We start from the raw sequence: 19,131 nt of genomic DNA, 5'->3' as shown, positions 1-19,131 counted from the left end.
AGGGGGTGTGGAGGGAGAGAAGGTGGGGGTGGAGGGGGCGGAGGCAGAGGGGGGAAGGGGCGGAGGGGGAGGAGGGGGAGGAGAGGGGGAGAGGCGGGGGGAGGGGAAGGGGTGGAGGCGGAGGGGGGGGGGGAGGGGTTGCGGAGGGGGAGGGGCGACAGTTCCACAGATTCTACCAGCCTTCTGGTTCTTCACCGAAGCAGCAATGTGAGCGGAGACAGGGATCAGGCTGCTTACCGGGGTGGTAGGGCATCTTCGGTTTAAGTTTCTTGCTTCTCATCAACTGAACGATGTTAGTATGGGGAGCGGAGGTGGGACAATCTCCATTCCAGGCGTCCAGTGTCAGTATCGAGCTCTCCCAGGTCAGGTAGAACACAGCCAGAAGCAGAGTCAAGCTTCTATCAATGTGCCTCCAGCCCAAACTCCAACCCCCCGAAGAACAGCAGTCTCATGTACCAGTGTTGCACCTTCTCTATTTTGCACACCAGCCATCCTTAGTCTGAGTTTTTTTAATTCTCATTTTTGTTTGCAAATCTCTCCATGGCCTCGCCCCTCTCTGCGCTCCTCCAATTCTGGCTTTGCGTTAATTCCCGATTTTAATCGCCCCACCATCGCCTTCAGCTGCCAAGGCCCTAAGCTCTGGAATTCCCTCCCTAAACCTCTCCGCCTCTCTCTCCTCCTTTAAGGCGCTCCTTAAAACCGACCTCTTTGACCAAGATTTTTGGTCATCTGCCCGAATATCGCCTTATGTGGCTCGGTGTCAAATTTTGTTTGATAATCGCTCCTGTGAAGTACCTTGGGATGATTTACTACGTTAAAGGCGCTATATGCCCGAGAGGCTGTTTCCCCTGGATGGAGAGTCTAGAACTAGGTAGAACCAGGGGTCACAGTCTCAGGATAAGGGGTCGGCCATTTAGGACTGAGGTGAGGAGAAATTTCTTCACTCAGAGGGTGGTGAATCTTTGGAATTCTCTGCCCCAGAGGGCTGTGGAGGCTCAGTCGTTGAGTATATTCAAGGCTGAGATCGATAGATTTTTGGGCTCTAGGTGAATCAAGGGACATGGAGATCGGGCAGGAAAGTGGAGTTGAGGTCGATGATCAGCCATGATCTTACTGAATGGCGGAGCAGGCTCGAGGGGCCGAACAGCCGACTCCTGCTCCTAATTCTTATATGAATGCAACTTCCTGTTGCTGAGTGACATTGTCAATTAATGCTGAATTAGGGCCGACCCAAGCCCACTAGGCCCTGGATTGAAACTATTTCACACCGAACCCTTGCAGCCAGCAGACAGAAGACGGTCATCCAATCACACTGGGCTCAGTTTGAATCCAGCAGCGAGGGGCAGTCGAGAACTGTACCACCCAGGACCGTAAAGGGCAGCATTTGAACAGGATCTTGGGACGGTCCTAAAGGATGATTTCTGTGTTGCAACATTCTACGACACCAAATAACCATTTCCCATTTGTCAATATTTTATCAGTCAGAAACTTTTATCAAATTGCAGTGAGTGGGATTAGATTAAGATGGAGTTTTAGAGAAATTATAAAGTAGGCCGACAGGAAATAGTCACTGTGCAACCCAGCATTGTGTTTATCAAAGTTAAAGATAAAAACCCCCATAAAAGAATGATTAACATCGCTCCCGTCTTTCATTTTTAAATCTTTTTTTCTCTGCCCTGCCCATGGATTAATTTCCTGCCAAGAATAAAAGGCAAAATAATGACTTACTCCCCACCTTCTGGCAAAGGCACTCTGTAATTTTCTGCAACCCTCCGCGATCTCTGCGTTCCTCCAATTCCGGCCTCTTGAGCATCCCCCGATTTTCATCTCTCCACCATTGGTGGCCGTGCCTTCAGCTGCCGAGGCCCCAAGCTCTGGAATTCCCTCCCTAAACCTTTCAGCCTCTCTCTCCTCCTTTAAGATGCTCCTTAAAACCGACCTCTTCGACCAAGCTTTTGGTCACCTGTCCTAATATCTCCTTATGTGGCTCGGTGTCAAATGTTGTTTAATCGCTCCTGTGAAGCACCCTGGGATGTTTTACTGTGTTAAAGGCGCTATATAAATGCAAGTTGTTAATAAGTGTAGCACCGTCTTCCTGGGGTTAACTCACACTGACTTTACCCCCCGTTTCTACATTTAGGTGGTTCTCGGAGTAGCTGATTAATAATCAGGAGTCGGAACCCTGCCCACTTTCCCACCTCCTCCCCCCCACCCCCCTGCAATCTGACCTGCACTGAGGTTAATTGGAGCGCAGCACAGAGCAGGAATCCAGTCTGGGACGTCGCTGGTCTGTATGGCTGAGCTACTGACTGGGATAAAGCATGGAACAAACCTTTCATCACCCCATCGGAGGCCGTGGCAGAGGTCAAAGCTGTCGTGATTCAGACCTCACAGGTGCAAAGAATGAAGGTTGTGATCTGAAGGAAGTCCAATCATCAGTAAAGGAATAGATTAGTTGGATAATGAAAGAAGAGGGCATTCAAATGACGGAGCAGTAGAGAGGGGTGGGCAACTGAGTTAATGGAAAAAGAGTTCGAGGCGAGACATCAACTTCAGCACAGAATGGAAGGAAACTAGGTATCCAAGAACATAGTGTAGGAGGGAGGCCAGCCATGTGTGGGTAGCTTGTTTAGAAGGTGTACACTGCCAGATACTGGCAAAGGCTTTGGAGCTATATGAGACAATGATGGATAATTCACCAAAATACCCAACCGCAGGGTTCCAGAGGTGCGTAACGTGAGCACGGAGGCCACCAGTGGCGGACAGGACATGCTGAAAACAATCCCTGCAACCGTGGGTCAGGCCAGATGTTTCAAGGTGATCGTTTAAGTCAACCAGCGAAATAGTGATGTAAGGGGAATGGGCCATTTGGAAGGGAAAGAGGGCTTGTCTTTCTCAGACACACATCTTCAAGGTGAAGGGAGAGTGGGAACTGGGAGTAACAGGGACTGAAGGGGCAGGCAGAGGCACACGTCTTGAGGTTAGTGGGAGAGAAACCAACAGGACCAAGAGTCTTATTGGACCCGGGAGAGCGGAGGGTGCGGCTGACCTGGGGGTACGAAAACTTGATGCTGGTCATAATGCAGCAGTGGAGTGGAGTTCTTTAACGAGATCAAGGTTAGAGTTGGAGGAGAAAAGTGAACCAGAAAGGTCAGCCTTTTAGAAAAACAATAAACTGAACCATGAAATAAAGAACGAACGAACTTGCATTTCTATAGCGCCCTTCACGACCTCAGGACGTCCCAAAGCGCTTTACGGCCAATGAAGTACTTTTTGAAGTGTAGTCAGTGTTGCAATGCAGGCAATGAGGACCGAAGAGTGGGTAGAAAGGAGGTTTCACAGGAGTTCCAAGAGAAAGGTTTCCTCCGGGTGCTCCGGTTTCCTCCCACAGTCCAAAGATGTGCGGGTTAGGTTGATTGGCCATGATAAAAATTGGCCCTTAGTGTTAGGGGGGATTAAATACGTGGGGTTACGGGGATAGGGCTTGGGTGGGATGGCTGTCGGTGTCGGGACCGGGTGTTAGGGTTTGGATGATCAGCCATGATCTCGTTGAATGGCGGAGCAGGCTCGAAGGGCCGAATGGCCTACTCCTGCTCCTATCTTCTATGTTTCTATGTTTCAAAGGAGCGGCTGTTGCTGGGGCAGGAAGTCAGCAGCTGATGGTCCTCATCATCCAAGTTCATTTGAAAGCAGTTCCCGTGGGTGGGTGTTGGTCACACACACAGATAACATTTGGCTTGGGGAGTGCTTCAAATGGATTGAGTCCCGAGTTGTGATGGGTAGAATTTTTCAGAGAGAGAGCGGAATGACAGGCATGATGTAGTATCAGATCTGCTGGAATGGGGAGGGGAAATGTGGCACGAAACCTTCTGTGGCAGCTAGAGTAACACCAGCAAATCCACTGGCACAGATGGAAGGGTCAAAGGGGTGAAAGCAGCAGTTGGATCAGGCAAAAGCAACCAAGATTCCACAAGGACCTGCCGTTGACTGATTAACAGCTGCCAAAGAGAGGACTAGTTTGCAGAATAAACAACCTGTTAATGATTCAGTGACATAGCCGGTATTAAGATTCGGGGAAGACGTGCATTTTCCAGGCTGGATTGCAGAGGCCTTGGCTCCCCACACCAAAACTGGAGCCAAGATCAGTTACAAAATAAAATTGAAAGCATCTTTCTCTTTCCCACATCCAAGCAGTCCATGTCTACTCCAAGACACTAACAGCCCTCAAGCTGTGAGGATAGAAAAGAAGAAAGAGTTTCTCTGGCTGCTCTCACGCAAGGCTCCTAAATGCTGGCTCACAGCGGCTAAGACCTGGGAACAGGTTATTGCAGCTCAGAGGGATACTTGGCTTAGGCAGAACGACGGGAAAACAGAGGGGTTTAACACCTGAGCTTCATTTCAGAAACACAAACTGGCCTTGGCTCAGAAGACCAAAGTGCGTCCCCGTCTGTGCCTGGAACAGCTAGTCACACCGACAACTCAAAGGTCTAACGTCCATTTCATGACCCACCAAATTGGCACAATGGGTTAAGATCTTTGCACATCTGGAAGCTGGGTTAAATTCCAGCAAAGGTGGACGGGAGCGTCCTCTCAGTAGAGGAATCTTGGCCTCAAACCACCAACACCAAACAAGAAACAGATGAAGTGCTCAGTCAACACACGGCAGTGTGGGAGGCACCACCAGCTACATCATGGCCGTTATGCTCGTCTCCCTAACAACGCTTCAAACAGGAATTCACCCCAAAGCACATTGCAACACTTCAAAAACGTGATCAAGTGCTACATTAAAACACAAGTTACTTTTAATTTGGGAACCTGATTCAACCTAGGCCACAAGGAGGGAGTGCCTCAAGGGTCAAGACTGGTGCAGCACGAGGTGTTCATCTCAGCGTCCAGTTAAAATTCATCGTTGGGTACCAGAGGGAACTTTTTATCATCAACATATAATTGTAGAACATTGTTAATGTGGCAAAACTTGCCAAGGCACTTCACAAACACCAAGGAGCGATTTGGAGGGTTGTGGAGGCAACCAAAGGTGTGACCAAAGAGGTAGACCTTTGATGATAGAAAGAGATGCAGTAACAACAGCAACTTGCATTTATATAGCACCTTTAACATAGTAAAACATCCCCAGGTGCTTCACAGGAGCGATTATCAAAAAATCTGACACCGAGACACAAAGCGATATTAGGACAGGTGACTAAAACGTTGGTTAAAGAGGTTGGTTTTAAGGAGGGTCTTAAAGGAGGAGAGAGATGCTGAGAAGTTTAGGGAGGGAATTCCAGAGCTCAGGGCCCAGGCAGCTGAAGGCACGGCCGCCAATGGTGGAGCGATTAAAATCTGGGATGTGCAAGAAGGCAGAATTGGAGGAGCGCAGAGATCTCGGAGCATTGTGGATCTGAAGGAGATTGCAGAGATAAGGAGGCAAGGCCATGGAGGGATTTGAAAACAAGGATGAGAATTTTAAAATCGAGGCCAGCGAGCACAGGGGTGATGAGTGAACGGGACTTGGTGCGAGTTAGGATACGGGCAGCAGAGCTCTGGATCAGCTCAAGTTTATGGAGGGTGGGAGATGGGAGGCCGGCCGGGAGAGCGTTGGAATGGTCGAGTCTCGAGGTAGCAAAGGCAGGGATGAGGGTTTCAGCAGCAGATGGGCTGAGACGGGCGATGTTATGGAGGCGGAAATAGGCAGTCTTGGTGATGGAGCTTATGTGTGGTCGGAAGCTCATGTCAGGGTCAAATAGGACGCCAAGGTCGCGAAGGGTCTGGTTCAGCCTCAGACAGGCTGTGGAGGGACTTGTAAATAAGGCCGAGGATTTCCGTCTGCGACTGGCCCAGGCTTTACCTGAGCTTTCGCGTCGCGGTGCTAATGTAGAACACACAGAGGTTCCTAAATGTTCACTCCTCCATCTTGAAGAGCACAAAAATCCACAGAAGGGAACAATAAAAAAAAACTTGAAAGGGGAAAAATAATGACTGCAGAACAATGGAGTTCCATTAAATCTCCGGGATACACTGCAGCCAGGAAAAAAAGCAAAGAAAAGTATGTTTGGAAGGAAACAGCTTGTTCTTCACAGGAATTAAGTGGTACGGAGGAAAAATGGAGAAAAATTGAGTACATGCATCAAACGTGTTTTTGACCAGAACTCGCTCTCACCTGACTCACTTAAGTGGAACCATCTGAAAACACCATCCTGTTACCAGACACAGCACAGTCCTCAGAGCTAAGAAACTTGAGTCTTTATATCTGTAATGTGCAAAGACCAAGTACTTTATTATTGAGGAACTCAAGCAAAGGAACAATAAGCTCGATTTGACTGCCCATTGACTTGGATTAGGCAAAAGATATGTCCTCCACTAATGAGCCTTGGGGCATCACCAAGGCTGGAAAGAGTAGGAGAGAAGACGTGAGAGATCAAGTGGCAATGGTTGTTTGACGCTAAGCTTGGGTTTCCAAGGCGGGTAAAATTGCTGAGAAGATGGAAGACTGAAGATCACCTCAGCCATTGAACAGTTAGGACTGCCGCCCAGCATCGTGCTGCTGTGTTGTGTTCAGTCGATGGAAGGGCCAGTTCTGCAGACTTCATGCATCCGCCATCAGTGCTACTGTGTGACTGGTTGACAGGAGACACCTGGTTTTGAGGGAACCTGTAGTTAGATGTACTCCTGGATGCAAAAGACTTCTTTGAAATAAACTCAGAGTTACCCGATCATAGCTGGAACTAACTGAGGGAAAGGGGGGGGGGGGGGGGGGGAGGAGGAGGGGGGAAATACAGGCAAAGGTCTTGCTCTTCTTCGGAGTTCTCCCCGGTGTCCTGGGGCCAATATTTATCCCTCAACCAACATCACTAAAACAGATGATCTGGTCATTTATCACATTGCTGTTTGTGGGACCTTGCTGTGCGCAAATTGGCTGCCGCGATTCCTACATTACAACAGTGACTACACTCCAACAGTACTTTAGCAAAATACTGCGGATGTTGGAAATCCGAAATAACAACAGAAAATGCTGGAAAAACTCAGCAGGTCAGGCAACATCCGTGGACAGAAATTTGAGTTGACGTTTCGGGTCGAACCCTTCTTCAAGAAGGGGTCGACCCGAAATGTCAACTCAAATTTCTGTCCACGGATGTTGCCTGACCTGCTGAGCTTTTCCAGCATTTTCTGTTGTTATCTCCAACAGTACTTCATTGGCTGTAAAGTGCTTTTGGAGGTCCTGAGGTCATGAAAGGCGCTATAGAAATGCAAGTCTTTTCTTTCCTGATCACAATGCATTAAGCGCCTCCCGCCCCCTTTTACTGGAACGTGTGCTTGTGTGGATGTTGAGTGAGGAGAGGAGCTGAAATCCAGGCTGACACCAGTGCAGCACTGAGGGCGTGTGACACTGTCTCAAGTACTGCCTTTGGGTGAGATGTTACACTGAGGCCCTGTCTGCCTGTTCAGGGAGACATAAAAGAGCCCATAACACGATTCAAAGGGGAGCAGGGCGTTTCCCCCGGTGCCCGGCCTAACATTCCTCACTCGGTCTACTCCACCAAAAACAGGTTATCTGGTTATTCATGAGCTTGCAGTATATTTTTGAGGTGAGGGGGGAATTTTGCTGTGTGTGAATTGGCTGCCACATCAACTGCACTTCAAAGAAATTCATTGCAGCCAAAGCTCTTTGAGACGCTTCCGAGAGACGCGATAAAGTGCTATATAAATGCAAATTCCTTTTATATGTCGCTGGCAGTTGCAGTTTAACAGTCATACAGATTTACAATGCAAAACAAAGTCATTAGAATGTCAAGGGTTAGCCTCGAGCACCTGCCTTGCTCGCTGATAACCTAAATTAAACAAATCGGAGATAGACGGCTGCAGGTCTGTGTTTGATCAGAATAAATGCTGCTCCCATGAGCCCTGGCCCTCTGTTACTCAATCCAAAGTTACGTTCTTCTGGCTTGTGTGAAGTTTTGATATGGCAGGTCACATGACGACGTGTGTTGGAGCCTTAATACTGTGCCCCAGAGCAGCGAGATGCTGATTTGATCCTGTTCCACCTCCCCTGGAACATGCGTGTCGGAGTTACCAATTCCCTCCCTGCCCTTGCCAACCCCTCCCATTCCCAGCTTTATTCAGACTGAACCCAACAATGTTGCCCTCAATTCGTAGCTCCACAATTCAAACTCCACATCCACAAAAGGGGTGCGATCTGATTGATCCCTCACCTCCCCACTCCCCCGCCCCTCTGCTCATCCCTCCCCTATACCCCCTCACCCCTCCGCTCCCCTGCCCCCCTCCACTCCCTCCCCTGCCCCCCTATGCTCTCTCCCCTCGCCCCTACGCTCTCTCCCCTGCCCCCCTACACTCTCTCCCCTCGCATCCTCCCTCACCACAGTAAACAGCTTGCTGACACTGTCGATGCTCACACGTAAAGAACATTCAGTTCAGGCTTGGGCTGATAAGTGGCAGGTAACATTCGCACCACAGATTGCCAGGCAATGACTATCTTCAACAAGCGAGAGTCTAACCACTGCCCCTTGACATTCAATGGCATTACCATCACCTAATCCCCACCATCAACATCCTGGGGGTCACCTTTGACCAGAAACCTAACTCGACCAGCCACATAAATACTGTGGCAACAAGAGCAGGTCAGAGGCTAGGTATTCTGCGGCGAGTGTCTCAACTCCTGACTCCCCAAAGCCTTTCTACCATCTACAAGGCACAAGTAAGGAGTGTGATGGAATACTCTCCACTTGCCTGGATGAGTGCAGCTCCAACAACACTCAAGAAGCTCGACACCATTCAGGATAAAGCAGCCCGCTTGATTGTCACCCCATCTACCACCTTAAACATTCACTCCCTCCACCACTGGCGCACCGTGGCTGCAGTGTGTACCATCTACAAGATGCACTGCAGCAACTCGCCAAGGCTTCTTCGGCAACACCTCCCAAACTCACGACCTCTACCACCTAGAAGGACAAGGGCAGCAGGCGCATGGGAACACCATCACCTCCAAGTTCCCCTCCAGGTCACACACCATCCTGACTTAGAAGTATATCGGACGATCCTTCATCGTCGCTGGGTCAAAATCCTGGAACTCCCTCCCTAACAGCACTGTGGGAGTACCTTCACCACACGGACTGCGGCGGTTCAAGGCGGCTCACCACCACCTTCCCAAGGACAATTAGGGATGGGCAATAAATGCCGGCCTTGCCAGCAACACCCACATCCCACAAACTAATAATAAAAAAAGTTGAAATAACAACAGAAAATGCTGGAAAAACTCAGCAAGTCAGGCAACATCCGTGGAGAGAAATTTGAGTTGACGTTTCGGGTCAAACCCGAAACGTCAACTCAAATTTCTCTCCACGGATGTTGCCTGACTTGCTGAGTTTTTCCAGCATTTTCTGTTGTTATTTCGGATTTCCAACATCTGCAGTATTTTGCTATAATAAAAAAAGTTGGATGTAGTCCCGGAGTGGGACTTGAACCCACAACCTTCTGACTCAGAGGTGAAAGTTGACATAAGGAAGAGAACAGGTTTTGGATTTGGAAAACATGTTTATTACAAGCCTGATGTTTTCTAAAACATGACATCACACTTCAACTTCTGATTTAAGATAAAGTAGTTAAGACACAACGAGCAATGTGCAAGATATTCAGAAAGAGCCACAAAGTCATTGGAAACCTTATGAAATCAACAGAGATCTCATGAAGATTAAAGTTTGCGCATCTCAAGTTTACATCAGACATCAGATGAGGCTACAACGAATACAAAAGCAAAATACTGCGGATGCTGGAAATCTGAAATAAAAACAGAAGCTGGAAACACTCAGCAGGTCTGACTGAGAAGTTCTGACAAAAGGTCATCGACCTGAAACGTTAACTCTGTTTCTCTCTCCACAGATGCTGCCTGACCCGCTGAGTGTTTCCAGTGTTTTCTGTATTTATGTCAGATGAGGCTGTTTAACAATAAATTCTTCAGCTGTTTAAGAGCATAAGAATTAGGAGCAGGAGTCGGCCATTCGGCCCCTCGAGCCTGCTCCGCCATTCAATAAGATCATGGCTGATCTTCGACCTCAACTCCACTTTCCCGTCCGATCGCCTTTTCCCTTGATTCCCCCAGAGTCCAAAAATCTAATCAGTCTCAGTCTTGATGTTTGGTGCAATGTAACTCTTGCCACTCTCAGATCTCAGTTAGTGTAGCTCTGCAACTGGCTAAAGGAGACGCAAAAAGAGGCTCGTAGGCTCACTGGGTCTCCATCTTACTCCCCTCCCCACCATCCTCTCCTGTGCCTGCCCTCTCGATGGAGCGAAATGGTATCACGCACATAGATTGTGACACAGCCATGTACCAACCCGGATAGATTAACTGCGAGTGGGTTGATCTGTCGTCAGTTTATTTAAGAGTTCTATTATTCATTTACAACAGCTGTAATCAGTTATGGACTTTGTAAAGGTCGTACGCTCAACAAGGTGATTAGTGGCTGGGGACACATGACCTACAGTTCTGGGGTTCCCTCCCCGTGACGGAACAGGTTGGGGGGTGATTTCCGCCCACTGGTCTGACTCTGCTGTGATGATGGCAGACAGAATGACCTTTCCACCTCGGAGCAGCCCTTCCAGCAGTCACCCAGCCTTGCACCTCGGAAACGGGAACGGTAGCGTAGTGGTCATGTCACTGGGCTAGTAATCCAGAGGCCTGGACTAATGATCCGGAGACAGGGGGTTCAAATCCCACCACGTCAGCTGGGGAATTTAAATTCAGTTAATTAAATAAATCTGGAGTAAAATGCTAGTGTCAGTAATGGTGACCATGAAACTACCGGATTGTCGTAAAAACCCATCTGGTTCACTAATGTCCTTTAGGGAAGGAAATCTGCCACCCTTACCCGGTCTGGCCGAGATGTGACTCCAGACCCACAGCAATGTGGTTGACTCTTAATTGCCCCTCTGAAATGGCCGAGCAAGTCACTCAGTTGTAACTTACCACTGCGCCCCTCCCAAACCCGTGACCTCTACCACCTAGAAGGACAAGGGCAGCAGGCTCATGGGAACACCACCACCTCCAAATTCCCCTCCAAGTCACACACCATCCTGACTTGGAAGTGTATCGGCCGCTCCTTCATCGTCACTGGGTCAAAATCCTGGAACTCCCTCCCTAACAGCACTGTGGGAGCACCTTCACCACACGGACTGCAGCGGTTCAAGAAGGCGGCTCACCACCACCTTCTCAAGGGCGACTAGGGATGGGCAATAAATGCTGGGCCTTGCCAGCAATGCCCAAATCCCATGAACACATTAAAAAAAAACACATTTTCCAGCGTACAACTTCGGGCAGACAAATTATTTAGTGGTAAATCCACCAACCGGCCAGACGGAAAGATTTAGCAAGCACCAAATAAAAATGGTTCCTTGCTGAATGGAGTGATCCAGGGTGTTAGAATACCATGCGTGTGGCAAACAGTGAGTGGAAAACCATCAAGTCTGCTCTACAATCAGAGCTGTTCAATCTTCTGCTGGTTTTATATTAGCTGCTGGGCATGAGTCAAGTCAATCAATCTCACACAATTGCTAATATTTCATTGTGCGCCTCCTGGCTCCTCTAAGCCATGCATTATTCAAGGAGTATTTCTGTGCTGTTGCAATAATTTGGCAAGTACATTGGTTGTCACACATGCCAACTTGGGCTGTAAATCAGTCAAATATAAACTGAAAAGACTTCACTGACACCAGGTGTAATCAAATGTAATGTCTTACTTTGACCATAGCCCCTCATCACCTGGGTTAGCCTAACACATTTCAAAAGCAGCTTTAAGATTAAAATGGCACAGGGGATGTGCCGCAAGACACTGTCCCCTGGGATGCGTTAAGAATGGATTTGTGCCTGCAAATCTTTACACTGTAAAGCTGCTTTCATGTAGTGTTTAAGTCAGGTCTTTGACGCACGATCTCGCACAGCTGGTGGAAACCTAAGCAGAGCTACCGATCTGCTCAACCACATCCTCACCTCACCCTAGTCCCCATTAAAACCATTGCTCTCTCTCGCCCTGGTCGTCCCCCCGGTATGGTCCTCATCTTCGCTCCCTTAAGTCCAATGGGATGCAGACATGAACGTATATGGCGGACAATTGGTTTAGCCATTCACCACCGGATCTGGCTGGTCCACATACAGCATTATCGGGTCCTGCTCACATCCGTCAAAACTGCTCACTATTCCAGAATCATCCTGGAGTGCAAAGATAAACCCCCAGCTTTTCTTCTCTACTGCAACTGCCTCCTCCACCCTCACCTCCAACAACAAGCGCGAGGAGCTCATGGACTTCTTTGTCACTAAAATTGAGACCATCTGTTCAGCTGCCTCTGCCACTTCCCTTCCTTCCCCTAGCCCACTAGTGCCAAACTTCCTCTAAGGCTCCCCCCGCCCCAGCCCTGAACTCGCATCTTTCTCCAGTTTCTCTCCGATCTCCCCTCATGCCTTCTCCGAGCTCATCTTGTCCATATGAGACCTACCTCCTGCTCCATCGACCCTATTCCCACTAAACTGCTGACCACCTGACTTCCCTTCCTGGCCCCCATGTTAGCTGATATTTTTAATGACTTTCTCCCCTCAGGTACTGTCCCTCCCTCCCTCAAATCTGCCATCATCACCCCTCTCCTCAAAAAAGACAACCCTTAACCCCTCCATCCTTGCAAACTACCGCCCCATCTCCAGCCTCCCTTTCCTCTCCAAAGTCCTTGAATGTGTTGTCGCCTCTCAAATCCATGCCCATCTTTTCTGGAACTCCATGTTTGAATCCCTCCAATCAGGTTTCTGCCCTTACACAGTACCGAAACGGCTCTCATCAAAGTCACAAATAACATTCTTTGTGACTGTGACAAAGGTAAACGATCCCTCCTCGTCCTTCTTGACTTGTCTGCAGCCTTTGACACAGTTGACCACACCATCCTTCTCCAACGCCTCTCCCCCGTTGTCCAGCTGGGTGGGACTGCACTCGCCTGGTTCCATTCTTATCTATCTAATCAAGGCCAGAAAATCACCTGCAATGGCTTCTCTTCCCACTGTCGCATCATTACCTTTGGTGTCCCCCAAGGATCTACCCTTGGCCCCCTCCTATTTCTCATCTACATGTTGCCCCTTGGCGTCATCATCCGAAAACACAGCGCCAGTTTCCACATGTACGCTGATGACACCCAGCTCTACCTCACCACCACTTCCCTTGACCCCTCCACGGTCTCTAAATTGTCTGACTGCTTCTCCGACATCCAGTTCTGGATGAGCAGAAATTTCCTCCAGCTAAATATTGGGAAGACTGAAGCCATTGTCTTCAGTCCCAGCCACAAACTCCGTTCCTCAGTCACCGACTCCATCCCCCTCCCTAACATCTGTCTGAGGCCGAACCAGACTGTTCACAACCTTGGTGTCATATTTGACCCCAAAATGAGCTTCTGATCACATATCCGCGCCAAAACTAAGACCAATTTCCACCTCCGTAACATTGCTAGACTCCCCCCGCCTCAGCTCATCTGCTGCTGAAACCCTCATCCATGCCTTTGTTACCTCTAGACTTGACTATTCCAATGCACTCCTGGCTAGCCTCTCACCTTGCACCTTCTGCAAAGTTGCTGCCTCTATCCTAACTTGCACCAAGTCCTGTTCATCCAATCACCCCTGTGCTCGCTGACCTAGATTGGCTTCCGGTCCAGCACTGCCTCGATTTTAAAATTCTCATCTTTGTGTTCAAGTCCCTCCGTGGCTTTGCCGCTCCCTATCTCTGTAATCTCCGCCAGCCCTACAACCCGCCAAGATCTCTGCGCTCCTCTAATTCCGGCCTCTTGGGCACCCCAGATTTCCGTTGCTCCACCGTTGGCGGCCGTGCCTTCAGCTGCCGAGGCCCTGAGCTCTGGAATTCCCTCCCTAAACCTCTCCGCCTCTTCCTCCTCCTTTAAGACGCTCCTTAAAAGCCACCTCTTTGTCACCTGTCCTAATATCTCGTGTCAAATTTTGTCTGATAATGCTCCTGTGAAGCACCTTTGGATGTTTTACTAAGTTCAAGGCACTATATAAATGCAAGTTGTTGTTGAGCGGATCAATTCATTGGAGCTACTTTAGAACTGAATTCTCAGCAGGATTAACAATATTTCATATTAAGGATGGTATCAACACACAGCCCAATTTCAAGATTAAAAGAAAGTCTCCTTTGCAATCAGCTGCCTAGATCCTAGGCTCTGGAATTTCCTCCCTAAACCCCTCCATCTCTCTACCTCCCTGCCCTTTATTAAGACCCTCCCTTAAAGCCCACCTCGCCTGTAGTGTATGTACCTTTAAGGGGAGAACTACTTTTTACAGCTCCTGTATACTGTAAAGTACCGGCAGTGACCACACCTGTATATAAACCCTGAGTAGGGATCTGTACTGTTAGTTTTAGAGTAACCCTCATCCAGTAAACACCTGTTGATTGTTCCTCTGCAGTCTCTGTCTATTTATTGAAGGACACCATACATCAAGATTCACGGATTTAACATCGCCGACCAAACCTTTGGTCGCCCTCCTAATATCTCCTTCTTTGGCTCGGTGTTCATTATTTCCTGTGAAGCACCTTGGGGTGATTTTTTTTTTCTCCGTTAAAGGCACCATTCAAATGCAAGTTGTTAATTTATTACAGAAAAGCTAAAATAATAAAATGTTAATGTAATTATATATTACAACAACAACTTGTATTTATATAGCGCCTTTAACGTAGTAAAACGTTCCAAGGCGCTGCACAGGAGTATTTTAAGACAAAAAATTTGACACTGAGCCACAAGGATAAATTAGGGCAGGTGACCAAAAGCTTGGTCAAAGAGGTAGGTTTTAAGAAGCGTCTTAAAGGAGGAAAGAGAGGTAGCGAGGCGGAGCGGTTTAGGGAGGGAATTCCAGAGCTTAGGGCCTCGGCAACAGAAGGCACGGCCACCAAAGGTTGAGAGATTATAATCAGGGATGCTCAAGAGGGCAGAATTAGAGGAGCGCAGATATCTTTGTGGGGGGGGGTGGGTGGGGGAGGGTGCTGTGGGGCTGAAGGAGATTACAGAGATAGGGAGGGTGCGAGGCCATGGAGAGATTTGAAAACAAGGATGAGAATTTTGAAATCAAGGCGTTGCTTAACCGGGAGCCAATGTAGGTCAGCGAGCACAGGGGTGATGGGCGAACGGGACTTGGTGCGAGTTAGGACACGGGCAGCCAGGATTTGGATCACCTCAAGTTTATGTAGGGTGGAATGTGGGAGGCCAGCCAGGAGTGCGTTGGAATAGTCAAGTCTAGAGGGAACAAAGGCATTGGTGAGGGTTTCAGCAGCGGATGAATGCGTGTCGGACAAATGCATTAATACGGTACTGTCTCACACAGAACCTGTGAGCAAACGGTGTGCGTCAGTAAGAGAAAACTTCTCTTCCCATAAAATCCAACAAAGTCTTCACTTATACGTGCGTGGGATAGCTCTGGCACGATTACATTGAGCTGTACAGAAAAGATTGAAATATATTGCTATAAATACAAGAATATACAGTATTGGTGCGAAATTTATTATAATCATCCCAGGGAGATGGGCTAGGAAATGAATCCCAGTCTCACAAACAGATTTGTTAATGCAGTGGTTGTAAATGTGAATATATGATCTTGATGGATGAACCTGATCTCTTTGAAAACCACACTTTCAATTTTCTTCTCATCAATTCAGTATCATCTTTGATACTCAGCATCATAACAACTCAATCGAGTCTTGACGCACAAAATGCAGACTCTGCTAAGTACCACTGACCTCTCCAAGCACTATGTGTGGTACCGAGGGAGTGTAGCATTGTTGGGAGGTGCCGTCCTTGGCATAGAATTAAGACCCTGTCTGGTTTTGTTGGTTGAGGTGGACATTGAAGATCTCATGGCTCTTGTCAGAAGAGCAAAGAGTTCTTCCGAAATAAAAACAGAAAATGCTGGAAATACTCAGCGGATCAGGCAGCATCTGTAGAGAGAGAAACAGAGTTAACATTTCAGGTCGATGACCCTTCGTCAGAACCTGTAATGTTAACTCTGTTTCTCTCTCTACAGATGTTGCCTGACCTGCTGAGTATTTTCAGCATTTTCTGTTTTTATTTCAGATTTCCAGCATCCGCAGTATTCTGCTTTTGTATAAGAGTTCTTCTGGTCTGCCTACAAGCGTTTAAAAACAATGTTGGATTGGGTTTTCAGACATCTCTTGCCAGGTGAAGAGGGTTAGGGCTGTGGGTTTCACGAAGGCTGCCATCAACGCTGCTTGAAAACTGGTTGATCGAAAGCACATTTCTGTGCAACAGGGATGGAGAAGTCCACTGAGCGGCCTAGATAAAGTGGATAGGAAGTACCTATTTCCCTTAGCAGAGGGTTCAAAAACCAGGGGGCACAGATTTAAAGTAATTGGGGGAAGGTTTAGAGGGGATTTGAGGGGCAATTTCTTCACCCAGAGGGTGGTGGGGGGGTCTAGAACTCACTGCCTGAAAGGGTGGTAGAGGCAGAAACCCTAACCACATTTAAAAAGTACTCGGATGTGCACTTGGGATGCTGTAACCTGCAGGGCTATGGACCAAGAGCTGGGATTAGGTTGGATAGCTCTTTGTTGGCCGGCGCGGACACGATGGGCCGAATGGCCTCCTTCCGTGCTGTAAACTTTCTATGATTTCTATTTCATTGCTGCGGGCTTGGTCATTTGCAATGCTAATTTGTGATGAATTACCCAATTAGAGATTACAGCAAAGAATCAAAACTTCACGTCTCTCACTGGCAAGTAGACAAGGTAATAAAAAAGTTTAAAAAAAAATCAAATCATAAAAACAATTTTGGTCACTTAACCTCATGTTTACCTACATTACAACAGTGACTACACTTCAAAAGTACTTCATTGGTTGTAAAGCGCTTTGGGACGTCCTAAGGTTGTGAAAGGCGCTGTGGAAATGCAACTAGTCTTTCTTTTCTTTTACAAGTTTCCTTAGTGTCGATAATTAGCGACCTGTGCTGGAAAATGCACGAATGTGAATGTCAGTTGGGCTCGAATGTGACGTCTTTCACAATTAAATCGCCCGCTGATGCTCTCGGAGTCTTCTTCTTAGGCAGTCCCTCGGAACCGAGGATGACTTGCTTCCACATTAAAAATGAGTTCTCGGGTGACTGATGAGTCCAATGCGGGACCTACAGTCTCTGTCACAGGTGGGGCAGACGGTGGTTGAAGGGGCGGGTGGGTGGGGTGCTTGGGTTGACGTGCGCTCCTTGCGCTGCCTGCTCTTGGCTTCCGCTTGCTCCTGGCGAAGAGACTCAAGGTGTTCGGCGCTTTCCCAGATGCTTCTCCTCCACTTTGTGCGGTCTTGGGCCAGGGATTCCCAGGTGTCGATGGGGATGTTACACTTTTTCAAGGAGGCTTTGAGGGTGTCCTTGAAGCGTTTCCTCTGCTCACCTGGGGCTCTCTTGCTGTGCCGGAGCTCCGAGTAGAGAGCTTGTTCTGGGAGTCTCGTATCGGGCATGCGGACAATGTGACCCGTCCATCGGAGCTGATTGAGCGTGGTCAAAGCTTCGATGCTGGGGATGTTGGCCTGAGCAAGAACAGACATTGGTGCGCCTATCCTGCCAATGGATTTGCAGGATCTTGCGGAGGCAGCGTTGGTGGTGCCTCTCCAGTGCTTTGAGGTGCCTGTTGTACATGGTCCATGTCTCTGAGGCATACAGGAGGGCGGGTATCACTGCTGCTCTGTAGACCATGTGCCGAGTTTGAGTCAGTTGGCTCGAATTTGACGTCTTTCACAATTAAATCACCCGCTGATACTCTCAGAGTACGAGCATTATGAATAGCCACTTGGGGTGAGGTGCTGGGGAACTACTGGTCCTCAGCATGAAATGAACACCTTCATTAGTGCCCGTGAGTCACCCTGAACACAAAACATTCACAGAGGACTGAATATTTTGTCTATTTTACTGTCACAATTTCTAAAACAATATTTACAAGCCTAAAGTACACAAAAGATTGCGATTTACCTTAATCTAGGTGTGCTTCAAAAATAAGCTCTAAATGAATCAGAAGTTATTTTTAGCAGTAGAATGCAATAAGAACATAAGAAATAGGAGCAGGAGTAGGCCAATCGGCCCCTCGAGCCTGCTCCGCCATTCAATAAGATCATGGCTGATCTGATCCTAACTGCCAATCTACTATCACAGAACCATCTCCTGAATCTAACAGAATTAGACACACGAAATAGGAGCAGGATCAGGCCACACGGCCCCTGGGCCCGCTCCGCTACCCACAGGGCCATGACCGATCCGAACCTAGACTCATGTCCAAATTCCTGCCCGCTCCCCGTAACCCTTAATTCCCTTCACTTCTAGGAAACTGTCTATTTCTGTTTTAAATTTATGTAATGGTGTAGCTTCTACAGCTTTTTGGGGCAGCATATTCCATGGACCTACCACCCTCTGAGTGAAGTAGTTCCTCCTCATCTCAGTTTTGAAAGAGCAGCCCCTTATTCTAAGACTATGCCCCCTAGTTCTAGTTTCACCCATCATTGGGAACATTCTCCCCGCATCCACCCGATCCAACCCCTTCACAATCTTTTATGTTTCAATAAGATCGCCTCTCATTCTTCTGAACTCCAATGAGTAGAGTCCCAATCTACTCAACCTCTCCTCATATGTCCATCCCCTCATCCCCGGGATTAACCGAGTGAACCTTCTTTGTACTGACTCGAGAGCAAGTATGTCTTTTCTTAAGTATGGACACCAAAACTGTACGCAGTATTCCAGGTGCGGTCTCACCAATACCTTGTACAACTGAAGCAATACCTCCCTATTTTTATATTTTATCCCCCTAGCAATGAAAGCCAACATTCCATTGGCCTTCTTAATCACTTGCTGCACCTGCATACTAACCTTTTGAGTTTCATGTACCAGGACCCCCAGATCCCTTTGTACTTCAGTACTTTCCAGTTTCTTGCCATTAAGATAATAACTTGCTCTACGATTTTTCCTGCCAAAGTGCATAACCTCACACTTTCCAGTATTGTATTCCATCTGCCAAATCTCTGCCCACTTACTTAGCCTGTCTATGTCCCCTTGCAGGTTTTTTATGTCCTCCTCACTCACTACTTTCCCCCCCA

Source organism: Somniosus microcephalus, chromosome 19, assembly GCF_052327205.1.
Source record: "Somniosus microcephalus isolate GS21.2 chromosome 19, FLI_Smic_1.0, whole genome shotgun sequence".
NCBI classification, from domain to species: domain Eukaryota; kingdom Metazoa; phylum Chordata; class Chondrichthyes; order Squaliformes; family Somniosidae; genus Somniosus; species Somniosus microcephalus.
This window is presented reverse-complemented; position numbering follows the sequence as displayed.